The sequence below is a fragment of the Rattus norvegicus genome, chromosome 9, assembly GCF_021556685.1.
Source record: "Rattus norvegicus strain SHRSP/BbbUtx chromosome 9, alternate assembly SHRSP_T2T, whole genome shotgun sequence".
NCBI lineage: Eukaryota > Metazoa > Chordata > Mammalia > Rodentia > Muridae > Rattus > Rattus norvegicus.
In genome coordinates, this window is record NC_141542.1 from 104,764,893 (window position 1) to 104,780,676 (window position 15,784).

A 15,784-nucleotide genomic window follows, 5' to 3' on the forward strand; every position below is an offset into this window, starting at 1 on the left:
AATAACGAAACTTCTCGATAACTGTTAAAGGTGACAATCGGGTAGGTGGATAGCAGATGGCTGCTTAAGAATAATTGCTGGGTGAGCTTTAAAGGTGCAAATTGCTATTCAAAGAACCCTGGGTTTTAGACAAACTCCCACAGACATCTTGCGAACATATCCTCCGGCTGGATGAGTAACGAAGGCCGATTCGTCAGGGGTCAGTCCCGTGCAGTAGGCGAGCATCCTTCTTCATTAGCAGCCTAATGAATTATGGTTTCTGTGTGCTCGGCGACTGTGCTGGTTCTGTGCTGCTCCTCCTTCTAACCAGCACTTAGCAAGGGCCACGTGGATTATCCAAGCCGTAGCTTTCGACAATAAACATCAAGTGCCAGGTTTTCTTCTCAGGCATTTGGGAATACGTCCAACGATGAGCCGAGGCTTGCTAGCTACATACAAGGCATGTGTGTTCACTGTAATTCTATGAAGCAGCTAGTACTGGGCTGGGTAGGTGGTTGGGGACACAGAGATATTCTATGGCCAGATGTGACGGCCATCAGGTTTTGGTTCATTAGCACGAATCATTCCGTTTTATGAGCTTCAACAAGGATATTACATATACATGCATCATGTTAGAAACGACTTTTCTTCGGCTCTGCCAAGCTCACCACACGTCCAGGTCTTGCTAGGAACCTCCTCTCTGGCCTCACAGACAAGAAAAGAGCAGAATGCCTCTCTGAAAAACAAGTGACGTAAGGCAGGTTCAGATGAGTTTGATCCCCTGGAGTCACTCGTGACCAGAGGCCATCCACAGGTGTGCCAGTCCCTGGAGGTTCACCGGGGCCCAGAAGCAAACCTTGCCTGCGGGGTGTCACTCCACCCTCGAATTGCTTTCTGCACTACGTGGAAATCACCCAACTGAGAATAATTGAACTATAAGGTCTAAGAAAATAACCTCACGGCTTTTAAGTAATAGTCCTACCTAAAATAATAATAATAATAATAATAATAATAATAATAATAATAAGCATTTATTTTGCTCTCCAACAGTACGCCAAAAATTTAAATCCTAACTCTCCAAAGAGATTTGTGAGTAGCTCACTCCAGCAAATCTATTTTCTCTTGCCAAAAAAAAAAAAAGTGCTGGAAAATACCCAGTTATGTTGGATCACGGCTCTTAAGACAGTCGATAACTAGTCTAAGTTAGGTATCTGAAGTCAGGAAACTGCATATGTAAATTTAAAAGGCCCTGTGGAAGGAAGAGGGTGCGGTGCAGCCTTAGTGCACAGGCTGAGCGCTCTACAACCAAAATGGGAAGCAGAGCAGACAAGCAGGAACAGACAAATCCCTCAAGCACCAGAAAGGCACCCACAGGGCCGCCTGATGAAGTGTGCATTTGTGCCTGTGTGAGTGTGTATCCCCGTGTCAGATTCGTGCACACCAGGTGAATCCACTATCTCTTACCTGTTACGAACCAAAAAAAAAATAAAATAAAATAAAACATCTTACTCCGTATCCTCAAGGTTCAAGCTTCTGTTGTGGGCTGGAGCCCCTCTTGCAGATAATCTACACACACCTTTTCTCGGGTAAGTGTTGTAAACCTCAGAACCACGAAAGACACAACAGAACTAAATCCATCATTTTGTGGCAAAGCCAGAAACCAAATAACTTTTCGCTGCTGCTGTTAAAACCACTCCAGTCCTGGGAGGTAAGAGCAACTCTTGTTTTCTTCTGAGCAGGTTTATAAACGAACCTTCACAAGAGGATGTCTGTGAAGTAAATGTTTAAAGGCATATCTGGCTATAAAAATACTCCATCAATAAATATTTGGGGAAAGTCGAGTGTTTGTGAATATAGCGTCACCATGGGCGAGCTCCAGAGCAGGAGGGAAAAGGAGGGTAGGGGTGGGGCTCTGCCATGGGGCCCTTGCATGGCCTGTGTGAGCACTGGGACCATCCTCTGAACTTCAAAACAAACAAACAGAACCTCTCCAATTATAAATGTTGAATAAACATTTATTAACAGACAGTAATGAGCTGTTAAATGTTGAGTCAATTTTAATTTGTTGTTTCAGTGTGATGGCTAATCAGGGTTGTCAACTTGACTGCATCTGGAATCAACTGAAATCCAAGATGCTGGGCGCACCTGTGAGGGGTTTTTCTTGATGAGACTACTTGAAGCAGTAAGGCCCACCCTGAATGTGTGTGGCACCTTTCGGTGACCATCCACATAACGCATGAGGAAGATGGAAAGGTTGCTTGCTCTTTGCCAGCATGCCTTCACTCTCACAGGCGAGTTCTTCTACCCTGCTGCTGCAGCATCCCTTCACTGATGCAAGACTCAACTTCCTCAGGATACCAGTGCAGCCTGAAGATCAGCAGCTCTCCAGGAATCCTCCCAGCCTTCAAGGCCAGATGGAGACTGAGACATCCAGCCTGGCGGACTGAACTACTGGGTTCTCAGCCTCTCCGGCGTGAGAAAGCCGTTGTTACACTATGCAGACCACACTGTCACCCCATCTAATAAATCCCCTTCTAATATATATCCATTCCCTCATCTCTGTTCCTTTAGAAAACCTTACCTAATGCATTCAGGAATCTAACTTTGTTCAAGCAAGGTGAGGGAATTCTAAACTCCTAGGGAACTAAAATGCACTGCAAGCAAAACAGATGGATGCAGACAGTTGAAAGGCAATGAGAGAGGTGTGAAAACATGCTTGAGTCAGGATAGAGAGACAGAAATTATGGGACATGGGAAGAGAAAGTAAATAGACCCTTACTCTAGAGTCTAATTCAGTGGTCCTCAATCTTCTTAATGCTGTCACCCTCTATTACAATTTCTCAATTGTGCTGACTCCCAACCATGAATACATTTTTGTTGCTATTTCATAACTGTAATGTTGCTACTATTATGAATGGTAATGTAAATATCTGTGTTTTCCAATGGTCTTGGACAACCCTTGTGAAGGGGTCATTTGACAACCAGAGGGATTGAGAACCACAGATTGAGAACCACTGGTCTAATGAAAGCCCTTTGTTGGGTGAGAGGCAATTCCAACACTCTTAACATTTGCTGTGAAAAGGCTACAGACACGCAATAATTGTTCCTTTCATGAAGGACATTTATATTAAAGAAATAGTGACCCAGGCTTACAGCCTGGATATGTGTGAACTTGAGTGTTGCCTCTTTCCTTTCCTAAGACATCTAGAAATCTCAAACACAACCATCACAGTGAAAAGAGCCTACTTTGTTGTGTCTGAGCCAGCTAATCCGGTCAGTTGCCCTGTAGGTTTTGTCAGGTGATTTCATTAGTTCTCTTAGAAACATTTGGATGACAGGTTGCTGAAAACTTCGCCAAAACATTAAACACACTACTGTAAAAAACAAAAGAAAGCAGCAACAAGCTGGGAGTAGTGACTCCCCCGGAGAGCTCGAACCCACACTTGGTTATGACTCACTTGCTGCGACTGACTTTTCGAGAAGCCCACAGCCATATTCTCCTGTGAGTCTTTCAGACCTCTGAGAGTTTCCTCTCTAACCTCATGCTTAAAATATATTCAAATATCTCCCTGAAACCCCAAATCTACCTCATTCTGGCTAGTACTAAAATTCCTCTCTGCATCCAAGCCACAAATCAGGAGTTGGCCCGAGCTGAGGTCCCTAAAATTCTAAGGGCCGTTGAGGGTGGAGGAGGGAGTTGTACCCCAATAAACTGGCATCCTAGTTGACTGCTATAGAAAGGATGACCAAATTGAAACACACAGGAAGTAGTGGTGCACACCTTTAATCCCAACACTCAGGAGGCAGAGGCTGGTGGATTTCTGTGAGTTCCAGGCCAACCTGGTCTACAGAGATAGTTCTAGGACAGCCAGGGTTACACAAAGAAACTTTGTCTCAAAATCAAAAATTTAAGTGAATCCCAATACCGGGAAGTCACTTTATAAGCTCAAGCCACAAGCAAAGGCTTGGCTATCAGGAATCACTCATTTGCACTCCACTCTTACTGTGTGCCAGACTGGAATGGACTCTGGTCAGGTCTGTCTTTGGATTCTCAGAAAATGGCCACAAGTCACATTTTTCAGGGGCCTAAAAGGACAAAAGCCATATCCACCGCATTTCTCATCAGCTCCAATCAGGGGCAAACATACATCCTGACGTCATTTCCTGCCTACAAACCTCCCGCCTACATCCAATCAGGGGCAAGTGTACATCTTATTTCTGGACCTATTTCCGGTCCGCTCACCGCCCCCGCCCCCACAGAATCAAGTGCTTGCACATCCGGTGCAGATGGGTCAAATAAGCATAGGACAAACAGGAACTTATTCTTAACTGCAAACAGAGCTGCTAACCTGCAAGGTGTTATTTTTCCTGTCTTGGTCTCACAGTACCATGGAGAAAGTGCAGATACCGAGATAGATGAACCCTAAGCCATGATTTGCTCTCCTTGTGCTCTGAGACAAAGGTCACTGAATGAGGTGAAATTCCAGCGTGCTCTGTGTATCATCCATCAAAACTATGGGACGGTCCCTCGTCTCAGACACAGAGCTCTACCGTATATACAGTTAGTTTACTGGGCTTCCTGGGACTGTCTCATCACCCCTGGGATCCCCACATCCCTCCATCTTGGACCAACTGGTTGCTGGAATGAAGGAATGGTCCAAGTGGGAAGGGAGGTATAGCTAACAGATATCTGTAAGCAAGACCTGGTGATGGCAGACTACATTTGGCCTGATGTGTGAACACGAGCTCATTAGCATATAGATGATAAGGAGGAGCAGGAAGCTCCCCACTGAGGTGAGAACAGGGTAGGTGTCAGTCCAAGTGGGCTGGGTCTCCGGTCCAGGTGGTCTCTAAGGCTCAGCTGGCCTCCCTCCATTCCTCTTCAGGTAACCAACCACACCTGATGTTTGCTGTCACCTTGGTGGTCTGACGTACCCACACCTGATTTTATTAATTCATGCTTGCTCCTTTGTCTTGGCTCCATTCCCTGGCCAGCTGTACTCTCTCTGTTCTATTTGCTATCTGAGCAGTAGCCTCATACCTCCCCTGCCCCTTCTTTTTCCTTTCCTTGTCTGGACTTAGTTCTTTTAATGCCAATAGCAGCTACTGGACGGATTTAAAGAGCCATTCTCAAAGGAAACTCACTATCAAAGTCAGCAAGAAATATGCTTTCTGATAAATCAGTTTCTGTAAAGGAAAGAGCGGGTTGGGAGAGTCCTTCCTCCATGCCACATCTGTTCCAGATGATCAAATCACGCCACGTGTGTGTGTGTGTGTGTGTGTGTGTGTGTGTGTGTGTGTGTGTGTGTGTGACCTACGATTCAGACGGGTCTTTCCACCTCAGTTAACCCACACTAGAAATTCCCTCCCAGACATGCACAGAGGTGTATACGGTCAATAGACCGTACACACCAAGCCTGAGATGTAGCAAGACAGAGCCGACAGCCTGTGGCAGCTGGGAAGACTCTAAGTAGCTTCTGTGAAGGAAAGAGGAGACTGGTTTTAGAGTAGAAACACTATAGGAGAGTGACACTGTGAACCTGGGACGAGAGAGGGGTTAGAAGGGGGTGAGGTAATTATCCTGGGTCCAGAGGCACCAAGGCAGGGGACTGTTTTCAAGGAGCATATTCAAAGGGGCTGGAAAAGATTCCCCGGGACAAATGACAGTTTTCTCCTGTCCTGACTGACCCAAGGCTACAAGTTCAACCCAGGCCACTCTTTTAAAATGAGACTCCGAACTGATCGTGGTGGCCTTTAATAACCACATAGGCGAGTGGATTTCTCTGAGTTCCAACCCAGCCTGATTTACATAGCAAGTGCCAGGCCAGACAGAGCTACATGAGACCTGATGTTGAAAAGTACCAGACTCTATAGGGAACACAATGGCTTTGGCTAGTTGTCACATAAATATTTCAGACTCCAGTGTCCAGATCTGACCTTATTGTTTCCTAGTTGTACAAAAAAAAAATCTTTCTTGGGGAGATGCTACTAACTCCAGATAAGGATTCCACAACAGACCAAAGTACCACCAAAATTCAACTTGATGAAGCAATGAGTTTTATTGAGGTTACTTAGAGGAGTGTGGCTCAGGGCTCACTTACAGGAGCAGAAATAACTCAGAGATACCTGCATCACTAAAGCTCACCCCAGCATGGATGACATCGCACAAAAGGTGGGAACCTGGAGCCCACTGCACAGCCTACAGGCAGTTTAACTGGTCAGAAAGTGTCTTAGTCAGGGTTTCCGTTCCTGCACAAAACATCATGACCAAGAATCAACTTGGGGAGGAAAGGGTTTATTCAGCTTATACTTCCACACTGCTGCTCATCACCAAAGGAAGTCAGGACTGGAACTCACAAACCATGGTGAGATGTTATTTACTGGCTTGCTCAACTTGCTCTCTTATAGAACCCAAGACTACCAGCCCAGTGATGATACCACCCACAGTGGGCTGGGTCCTCCCCCCTTGATCATTAGAAAATGCCTTACAGCTGGGCCTCATGGAGGCCTTTCCTCAACGGAGGCTCCTTTCTCTATGATAACTTCAGCTTGTGTCAAGTTGACACATAAAACCAGTCAGTACAGAGAGTATCCTTTCCGTGTGACTCAAGTGGTCTAAACCTCTTCTAGGCAGCAGATCTGGTCCCAGGGTCTTCTTTGCTGCTTTTATTGCTTAAAGTGAAACTGGGGCCAGTGAATCTGGTTCATTTCAGGAACTTCCTGAGCCTATTTTTAGTTGTTTACCTTCTTGTTTAGGGATCTTCTCTATTAGATAGATTGCTTCAATCTTGGAGGAAACTTCTGCACATTTCCCCGGCTCTGGCCCCATTCCAAGAAGGAGTCATCACCCCTTAAGTCAGAAGCCTGGTTCTGGATTCCTTGTCTTTTCCTGTACTCCATAGTTTCTGCCTTAGTGGCACTGTAGTGGTTTGAATAGGTTTGGTGCCCATAGACTCCTGTTTGAATGCTTGGCCAGTGAGGAGTGGCATTATTAGGAGATGTGGCCTTGTTGGAGGAAGTGTGTCACTGTGGGGGTGGGCTTTGAGATCTCCCTACTCAAGGTCCACCCAGTGTGGAAAGAGAGCCTCCTTCTGGCTATCTGGTTTCCTTTCGGTTGCCTTCAGATAAAGATGTAGAACTCTCAGCTCTTTCTCCAGCACCATGTCTCCTTGCACACCGCCATGCTTCCTGTCAAGATGATAATGGACTAAACCTCTGAACCTCTGAAACTGTAAGCCAGCCCCTATTAAATGTTTGCCTTTAAAGAGTTGCCTTGGTCATGGCATCTCTTCACAGCAATAAGACCCTAAGACAGACATTGCTGAACGCATCCTTTGCTTGCTACCACGACCTCCAGTCTCATCATTGCTTGCCTCAGTGTCAGCAAGAAGAACCTAACTGTCTCCTGAATCTTTGCCTCTTCAGGTCTGTCTTCCTTACTGTATAAAGGGACTTTTGAATGGCAGATGTTACCATGTTTGAATCCCCTGTGCTTTAAGCCTAAAGAATAAAAGCCATAAGCTAAGAACAAAGAGAAACTTCTGAGAAGAATAGGAGAAAACGATATCATCTTCCCAAGATGGACTCTGCCCTCTGGATGAAGCGATAAATCCATATTCATGCACAGGACACTTAGATATAATTTGCCATCCTTCTTTGTGTCTGGAGTTGCCAGTGATCTCTGGGTTAAAAAGAGTGGGCATTCTTCTCAGTGAGATCTCGTTGGAATAAAAATCTTAGTTTATTATTTTAAACATTTGAGCTTAAAAATGGCTCAATGGCCTTAGTATTAGCAGTCGGTAACCAGCCAAATCCCTCTTGGAGACATATGAGCCTAATGTGAGACAAAGGAACACTTTGTTTTCTTTTAAAAAAAGAGCTCAGAGGGTACCAGCACCTAGCACCCTGCCTGATGACCAGGGTTCTATGTCTGGTATCCACATGATAGAAAGAATAGATTCCTGAGAGTTGTTCTTTGACTACCACGACAGTGCTGTGGCGCGCACACACACACAGACACATACACACAAAGAGACACACACACAGACACACAGAGAGACACACACACAGACACATACACACACAGACACACACACACAGACACACACACAAACACACACATACATACACAGACACACACATACACACACAGACACATACATACATACATACACACACAGACAGAGACACACACACAGAGACACACACAGACACACACAGACACACACAGACACACACAGACACACACACAGACATACACAGACACACACACATACACACACAGACACACAAACACAAACACATACACACAGACACACACACATAGACACACACACATAGACACACACACATAGACACACACACACACACACACACACACATTAATGTAATAAAAAATTATTGAGCTAAAGGAAGAGCCTCCCTTCACTCCACCCTCCCTTCCAGATGTGTGTAGCGCTCAGCCCTGGCAGTGAGTGTCACAGAAGCAGGGCAGTCTTTGGAAAACTGAGAATGTGTAATCAACACATATGTATGGCCTCGGCTCATTAGAAAACCGGTGGCGCTGTGAGCGAGACTGGCCACAGTGTTCTCGGAGAACTTGCTGTTTTGTGGCACTCATGGCCTCACGGTACTTCCAATTTCCCAGAGGTTTGCTCTTGGTAAGAAAACACTTTTGCCCAAACTCACAATAGCTATGAAGTATTATTCTGAAAAGTATGTGTCCCAAAGACAATGAGGATGGGACCAGGAGAGATGGCTCTATAGATAACAGCATCATGTACTGCTCTTCCAGAGAACTGGAGTTTGATTCCCAATATCTACCCAGCAGCTCACAACCATCTGTAACTCCAGCTCCAAGGTATCTAAGACCTTTAGCCTCCCCAGGCACCAGTAAGTACACAGACTCACACAGATATATGTAATAAAAATAATAGGGCTGGAGAGATGGCTCAGCGGTTAAGAGCACTGACTGCTCTTCCAGAGGTCCCGAGTTCAATTCCCAGCAACCATACGGTGGCTCACAACCATCTGTAATGAGATCCAATGCCCTCTCCTGGTGTGTCTGCAAACAGCTACAGTATACCCATATAAATAAAATAAATAAATCTATAATAATAATAATAATAATAATAATAATAATAATAATTTAAGTCATTAAAAAAGGACAGCCACAGTCATATCACGATTCTACCCATAGATACCTTAGAAGCAAGATCCAGAGCTTAGGCTGGGTGGTCCAACCTCAAGGTGATGGGTACAATGTCAGGAAGATGTTCCTGTGGGAGTCACTGATGAGGACTTAGAATGCAAAGGGGCACCAAGCATTTGAAAAGCAAGTCTCTGTGGGGCCCTGGGTGATCCTGGCTGAAAGATGCACGTTACCCAGGAGAAAAGATGCCCAGAAACTAACTTCCAACAGACTCATCTCACTGCCTCTGCCATTAGGAACTGCAAACCCATAGCAAAGATTTCAACACACAGCGGTGCAGGCTTATAATCTCAGCACTCAAGAGCTGAGACGGGAGAACGGCGAGTTTAAGGCAGGTTCAATGCCAGCTTGTGTTACGTTGAAAGTGTCAAAAAGAAGGCAAGAAAGATTAAAATATGCAGTATGTAATTACAGGCTTTTAATATGGTCTTTTTTGTTCTTTGGGGATATTGCCTCCTGTTGGTGTCTAAAAGACCCTCTGACATGTTAGGTGATCCAACTCCCTACACCATGAGAGTCCAAGTTCTGTAATGTCTGTCCCATTTGCCTGGTGTAAGGCCAAGTATGGGCTCAGGACACTCCAAAGACCCAGTTCTCAGCACCAGAAAGATTTATTTGCCCCAGAGAAACAAAGGGCAGGGGATAAGAGACAAACACAGGAAATAGAGGTTGAGAGAGAAGGGGAAGGGAACAAGGGATAAGGAGGAAGAGGATTTGGGGCTGGGGATTTAGCTCAGTGGTAGAGCGCTTACCTAGGAAGTGCAAGGCCCTGGGTTCGGTCCCCAGCTCCGAAAAAAAAGAACCAAAAAAAAAAAAAAAAGGAGGAAGAGGATTTGTCTCAGAGGGGAACAGGGCAAAGGAATGCCTGTGGCTAGTGAGGGGACAGACCATACGTGGACATGTTTATTAGGTGAGTCACAGGGGCTTTTGGTTGCTGGGCTTCAATACTTTGATAGCTGGATCTTGGTAGTCAGCCTCAGGAGGAGGAAGTGGCCAAATGAAGAAAAAAGACCTCGGCGTCTAGCTTTAGGAATGCAATCCAACAGTTTTTACCAAGACAGAGGGCACGGGGGAGAAGGCACGGCCTGCTAGAGCCTCGTTCGCCATGCCCGGGCGACTAGAGTTTCTTCACCTAGAGCTGGGTGTGACCAGTCCCTCAAAAACACACCCGTGAGAGTTCTTTCTTAGTGGGCAGTAGAAGGAATAACGTCAAGAGAAGGTGTTGACTGAAGGTGAGACACCCATACTCACCAGAGTCTAAGAATGCACAAGACCATTAGCTTTTTACGTGTTGCATACCATGTGAGGAGCCTTGTGGTGACACGAATTTGTAATCCTACCACTTGGGAAATGGAGGTAGGAGGGCCAAAAATTCATCTTTGGATGCATTGGAGGCCAGTCTTAAATACACCAATGTATACACACCACCACCACCACTACCACCACCACCACAACCACCATCAACAACAACAACAAAACCCACATGTGGCCCACTGTGAATCACCAGCAAGAAAGGGTCCATTTAACACGAACCTCAGATCTATTTTCTGTGATTGTGACTCCATGCAGAATGGCCAATGCAAAACTAAATGCGCTTAATGTGGATGAAAGGTAGAGAGAGCACTTATCACACAAGAGAGGCAGGAAAGCGGACCGTGGGAAGGAGAGGAGGAGCAAGGGACAGTGAACGTGCCCTTTACAGCATCTTAAACAGCACACACGGGGAAGAAGAGCTCTGCCCACCAGTCGGTGGGACAGCAAAACAGAAGAAAAACCTACAGATGGTGTTGTGCAGCTATTTCCTGGGAGTTGAAACATTCTCTCCTGGTGGAGGAGGCGGTCTCTTAACACCAGGAAAGTAAAGAAAAATGTGGTCGGCTCCGAAGCCTGCAAAGTCGCAAGGCTCCCAGGCTCCTCTGGGAAGGCGAGCTGCAAACAGTGGCTGTAGGGACAAGTGTTCAGTGGGGCTGTCTGCAAACTGAGCAGGGAGCTGGAGAGACGGCTTAGCAGTTAGAAGCACACAGGACTCTAGCAGAAGACCCAAGTTCAGTTCCCAGCACCTACACTGGAAAGTTCACAACCACATGTCACTCCAGCTCTAAGGAGTGGACGCCCTCTTCTGATCTCTGAAGGCACTGTGTGCACCTGCACATAACCCTCGCACAGACACGTGATTTCCTTTAATCTACAGGGCGGAAACAAGCAATGTACTAAGTACGTTTTCTAAAGAAATTACACCCATACCAGTCTGTAATATTTAAATACACAAATTGATTGTCTTCCAGTCACAGATAATTACCATTTTAATAGACATTGAGAAATTACAATTATGTATTTTTATGAATTATATGTATTTATATGTATATACAGATGGATTGCTGAACTGATATATGAGTACATATGCAATTAAATCAAACTAATTATCATGTCCATCCCAAATGCTCCTCTTCCTTCACCTCCTTCTCCTTCTCTTCTTCCTCTTCTTCTGTGGTAAGAATATTTGAAATTATTATTGGTTTACAAACAATTCCACTAGGCTACACCCTATGGCTTCCTAGCAACAGCTTTCATCGCTGCCAAGGGTATGAAGAGGGACTGCTTGCTACCCCACCTCCATCCATCTTTCTCTTTCTCTCTCTGTTCCCACATGTTCCCTGCCAGCCAGCCTCTCCTCCTCTCTTTCTCTCTTTCTTTCCTTCTCTTCCTTTCTCTGCCTCTGCCCTTTTCCAGGTCCCCCCTCCCCTCCCTTTCCCAATAAACTTTCTTTATATTAGGCTTGTCACATAGAGTGATTCCTCAGGAGACCACCTCTGCGATTATACTGCGTTATAAAACACGATAATTATACTTAGGGACCTAGACACGTATGTATAATACGGTGCTATTTACCGCCTCTTGCTTACTTTTCTTGTAGTGACACCTGAAACCTGACAAAAGCGACTCCAGGGAGAAAAGGTTTTTTATTGGCTCACACTTGAGGCACAGTCCATCTTGGAGGCGGGAGCTTGAGGAGGCAGCTGGTCCCATCGAACTGGCAGAAGTCAAAGCTTCCGGTTCAGCCTGATTCCTCTCTTTTCATAGTACAAGACTCCAGGCCAGGAAATGGTGCTGTCCCCTTTCAGAGTGGGTCTTCTCTCATCAATTAACCTAATCAAGATGATCTCAAAGAGACACTGCCAGAGGTCAACCTACTTAAGATAACACCTCACAGGTGTTCCTGGAGTCTCATCCCTGAGGTGATTCTGGATCCTTCCAAGGTGACAATCGACACCAGCCATCAACACAACTACGTTTGTCACACTGTGCAACAGGGCTCGGAAAAGAAGAGCAACCCAACGTATCCCTCCGGTCTGAGGTGAGGCTTTCTATCCTCTGATCCACATCTCCCCACCCCCACTCTGACTCCATAACAACCATTTTAATCTCGGTGTCTGGTGTTTAAAATCCCACAGATGAGTGGGAACAGGTGGTATTTGTCTTTCCGTGCCTGGTTTATTTCACTTAGCATAATCGTTCTCCAGTTTCATCCAGATTGCCAGGAACGACAGCATTTCCTTCCCTGCTGGACGTGGTAGCATTGGAATTGTGCGTACGGCGTCCCTTTGCTTCATTCGCTTGCCTGTGAGAACTTAGGTTCCACAGCCATCACTGGGAATACTGTCCCAAGTGACACGGGAGTGCAGCCATCATCTAATATACTGATATCAAAACTCTTGGGTAAGTAATCCAGACCGATGGATCATGCCAACTGTATTTTCAGTTTGCAGAAAACTCTCAATACTGTTTCTATAATAGTGGCACTAATTTTCATCTCCACCAACAAAGTACCAGTGCTTTGTTTCTTGTGTCCTTGACGATGTGTGTGTGTGTGTGTGTGTGTGTGTGTGTGTGTGTGTGTGTGTGTGTGTCTGTTTTGATGGAGATTGAATCCAAAATCTTGGCTAGACTAAGCAAACATCCTAAGTGCTCCATCCTCTTGGGAACACTCTCGCTGCTTACCTTTTCATTTGTTTTATTGCTTTTTAATTTGTTTGCATTTTGCTATTTTGAGACAGGGTCTTCCTAAGGTGCCAGGCTGGCCTTGAATTAACTCTGTAGCTCAGGCTGGCCCTGAGTTTGCACTCTTGTTGCTTTTGCCTTCAGAATGGCAGGGATTACAAGGCTAGACCACTAGATCTGGCTTTTATTCTTCATTTTACAATTTTGGTTTTTATTATGTGTGTATGTGTGTGTGGGGGCGGGGGGTTACACACATGAGAGCAAGTGCCCCAGGAGGCCAGGGGTGTCAGATTGCACTGGAACCTGAGGTACAAGTCAAGCCAGGAGCTATTCATAGTGGGTACTGGGAAGTGAACTCAGGTCCTCTGCAAGAACAGTAAGTGTTCTTAACTGCTGAGCCATCTCTCCTGTCCTGTTCTTTGATAATATCTGGTCTGATAACTGGACTGATACTTAACACTGTGGTTTATATTCCCCAATGTTTAGTGATATTAAGCATGTTTATATACTGCCGTTGATAGTCTGTCCCTTTGCAGAAATGTTTATTTCCGATCCCTAACCCATTTTATAATAGATTATTTTTTTTCCTCTAGAATTGTTTGAATTCCCTATATAGTATTATTGGACAGCCATTTTCTTCTTAGATAAAACATCCCATCTTTGAAAGAAGCTCTTAACTCAGCATGTCCAAAAGGGAGGTGAAACGTTTCATTCTGCAGGGCAATTGGTTAAACCTCATGAAGTAAATTCAACAGCTTTAGGAATTCCCTGAAACTAAACAGATTCAATAGGCCCCACCCCTCCCCAGCATTTATAAGCAGTAAGAGCTCCTGAGAGGCACTCAAACAAGAGATCAACCTCTTCCTCCTCTAATTTACTTTTGGTTACTGCAATTATCATGACATTGGAGTGAAACTATAACAGTCCAGCAGTATCTAGGTCATTTTACTTCCTGGTATAACTTACAGTGCTCTCTCAGGAGCCTCTGGATTTCTATGGTACTTATAACATGAAGTGGGAACTCCTGGTTTTGTTGGAGACCCAGTTCTGTTGTGTGTTGTTTTTCTGGAAGCTGTCTTATGAGAGGATGTTTTTCTGAGAACAGACACGTGGTGTTTTTCTGGAAGTTGTCTGGTAAAAGGGCAGGTGATGTTTTGTTAGAGCAGATGCTTGAGAGGCATGTGATGTTTGGAAAGGCTGATGCTCTTTACTGGTCATTGTTTGGCTTTGCTGGCACTGGTCTTCGCTGCCAACCCTCTTACATTGGTTTGCCTTGCTTTCTTCATTGATGTTGTTTCTTCATGGAGAGAAATGCTGCTTCTTGCCACTTCTGTGGACTGGTGCTGAAGGAGCCTTGTGGTTTCTTCTGGATCAAGCCACTGATGCTGATTTGGATCTGGTGTTTGCTGAGCGGACTGGACCACTGCTATTGATTTGTGTTTGGTGGACTAGACTACTGACGACGAAGATTGGAATCATCCCAAAGAAGTATTTCTAAACAGGTCTACAACCCCCGTTTCCTATTAACCTTTCTTTTCTCCTACGTCTGGTGGGCAGTCGAAGCATTAAAGAACCATAATTAAGGTAGGTTTTGAAAAATCCAAGCCTACAGAAACATCTCTTGTTTCTGATTCACTGAGTCTCCTCTCTTTCCCTTGTAGTTGGTCTTGCTGAGAGCTCCTGGCTTTATCATTTCAGCCAACCAACTCTTACTTTTACTGGTCTTTTGAGTTGCTTTTGGAGCCTATATTTCATCCACCTCAGCTCTTCATCATTTCTTCCTCTCCTCTAACAAACCATAGCTTGTTCTGGAGCCCTAATCCCACTGATTTGTCGTCTTCTTCTTCTTCTTCTTCTTCTTCTTCTTCTTCTTCTTCTTCTTCTTCTTCTTCTTCTTCTTCTTCTTCTCCTTCTCCTTCTCCTTCTCCTTCTCCTTCTCCTTCTTCTCCTCCTCCTCCTCCTCCTCCTCCTCCTCCTTCTTCTTCTTCTCCTTCTCCTTCTCCTTCTCCTTCTCCTTCTCCTTCTCCTTCTCCTTCTCCTTCTCCTTCTCCTTCTCCTTCTCCTTCTCCTTCTCCTTCTCCTTCTCCTTCTCCTTCTTCTTCTTCTTCTTCTTCTTCTTCTTCTTCTTCTTCTTCTTCTTCTTCTTCTTCTTCTTCTTCTGCAGGACTGGGTACTGCTAGTTTCTGCAGCTAGGTGCTCCTTAGGTAGAAGGGGTTAGAACACATATTATCTCCTCAGCTCCTCACATATTGCTTGGCATGCAGTAAGCACTCCAGACACAGTCACTGCATACATAGTGGATAAAACATGGAAGTGGTGACTATTTGCAGTTATTTACGTAAGTTTCTTAAAGCCCATCATTTTGCCTTCTGGATTGTACATTGAGAGAGTCTAGTGCTTCCCTGCTGTCCTAGTCACGTGGTGTGTGTGTGTGTGTGTGTGTGTGTGTGTGTGTGTGTGATGTTTAAGGACAGCCACCAATATGGATAGACTCAACAATTTAGAGTTTGAAGAAAAAAACATCTCCCAGGATGACAAACAGGTCATACAATATTTTCTGACTAATTTAGATGCTCTTTCCTTTCGGACTGTAAT